Here is a 2,429-nt window from a genome sequence, read left to right on the forward strand (position 1 = left end):
GACCATAGATTGCAGGTACAGAGGAGCTGTCTGGTGTACTGCCCTGTAGGCCAGTACCAGTGTGGGAAGCCAGTGAAGGTCCCGGAAGAGGGGAGTGACATGAGAGAATTTGGGTTGGTTGAATACCAGACGCGGGCTGCAGCGTTCTGAATGAGCTGAAGCAGTCGGATGTCAGAGGCAGGTAGGCCGGCCAGGAGCACGTTGCAGTAGTCCAGGCGGGAGATGATAAGTGACTGGACCAGGAGTTGAGTCGCTTCCCTTGTGAGAAAGGGACGGATTTTGCGGATGTTGTAGAGGGAGAACCTACAAGTGTTTACGTGTTACAGTGCCAGGGCCCTCATTAGTGTGTTACACCTGTTTCACTTCCTGCTTTACCACCTCAAAAACGGCTTGTTGTGAAAAGGGGCCTCTTTAGCCCGGCGAGCAACTGTGTCTGGTCCCTTTTGTAAAGCAGTAGGAAAACGCTGGCTCTCCTGAACGTGCACTTATGCAGTGTGTGTCACAATGCATTATGAGTGACAGTGTTGCTCTGTGTTTTTGCCCTGTCGTTATATTATCCTCCCAGCTAAGCCTCTTCATTTCCTCTGCTGCCTCTTCCCTCCCTGTCATTTATCCATCTGCATTCTGCACAAATGGACCACGCACGCGCGTTTGTGTGTGTGTGTGCGTGTGTGCGTGTGTGTGTGTGTGTGTGCGTGTGTGTGTGTGTGTGTGTGTGTGTGTGTGTGTGTGCGCATGTGTGTGTGTGCGTGCGTGTGTGTGTGTGTGTGTGTGTGTGTGTGTGTGTATGTGCTGAGTAATAGGAAATGTTGTGTTTAAGAGTGATGATTGCTTTGGCTCTCGTGGTTTACAAGCAGACAAGGTAATGATGGTTGCTACTTGGTAGCTCCAGTCAATCCCCCCACCCACAGTGTGTGTGTGTGTGTCTGTGTGTGTGTGTGTGTGTGTGTGTGTGTGTGTGTGTGCGTGTGCGTGCGTGCCTGCGTGCGTGCGTGCCTGCGTGCGTGCCTGCGTGCGTGCGTGTGTGCGTGCATGCTTGCTGAGTAGGGAACGTGTTTAAGAGCCTACGGTATTATAGTAAGGCCTGGGTATTATACATCTTTTTAATAACAGTATAGTTTTTGAAAATGTTTTCCTTTTAAAAATAACCTTCCTTATTGAATGAAAGCACGTTTTAACCAGCAATAGAGCAAATTATTATTTTCCAAGTAACATTTCTACATTTCCAAACAGAATTCATCCACTTTAGGAATCCAACATCTTTAGACAGACAGACACCACCCGCTTAGCCATCATCATCATCATCATCATCATCATCATCATCATCATCATCATCATCATCATCGACACCTGATCGACCCCAATGATCCTACTTGCTGTCTTGATGCTGTAATTTGGCATGATCTTGGACACGCATGTTACCGAAAGGTGCCATGCGCTGTCAGGCCAAATTCAGGCCAAATCAGGAATCCTAGTAAAAAGAGATGTTGAGCGGGACCCCCTGGGAACCGTCATCAGGGACCCCACTCTGAGAACCACCGATGTAACGCATGCGTGTTGGTGTGAGTGTTTCTTTCTTCAATGTAGGCTAAAGACTGTGTGTGTGAAATGCAAGTAGGTGGACGTCTCTCTCCAGGCCAGTGAGCTGGACAGATGGGCACTGCTGCTAGTATAAATAGCAGGGTGTGCTGCTGTGTGAGGAGCACGGCAGAGGATGAGATGATGAGATGAGAGAGAAACAGAGGCAGAGCCAAATGAGAGGAAGATAGGAAGCGAAGAGAGAGAGCTGCTTTCTTGCTCATAAGACACGCCCCTAAGAATACAGCCAGTCTCACTTTGCATGAGTTGTATGGCTGATTCTAAGCAGCTGTGACAGTATTATGCTCTCCCAGTTCTTCTTCTTCCTGGGACAGAATGAAGAAGGCAGAAGCAGCTGGAGAAGAATAGAGTGAAAGAGAACGAGGGGAGATACAGAGAGAGCTGCTACGCCTCGTTTTTACACAAAATCCCATTAAGGGAGGTTTGGCGCTGCGACACCACTTTTCTCTAGACTGGTAAAAACCATTCTGATAATGTACAGATGTTACTCATTTAGTTTGGCAGTGCTGTTGCAGTGCTGATAATGTACAGATGTTACTCATTTAGTTTGGCAGTGCTGTTGCAGTGCTGATAATGTACAGATGTTACTCATTTAGTTTGGCAGTGCTGCTGCAGTGCTGATAATGTACAGATACTGCTCCTCTCTCCATAGACAGTTCATGGAATGTGGTCACTGGTTGCTGCTGGTGGGCGCTGTTAGCAGAAATTAGGCGCTACATGAGGTGTGCTTTGAGTTAAAACCTACAGTATATCTGTCTTTTTTTCATGGATCCTAGGCCTGAGAACAAGGCATACACACACACACGCACGCACGCACACACACACACACA

Source organism: Poromitra crassiceps (assembly GCF_964638095.1).
Source record: "Poromitra crassiceps genome assembly, chromosome: 9".
Taxonomy (NCBI): domain Eukaryota; kingdom Metazoa; phylum Chordata; class Actinopteri; order Beryciformes; family Melamphaidae; genus Poromitra; species Poromitra crassiceps.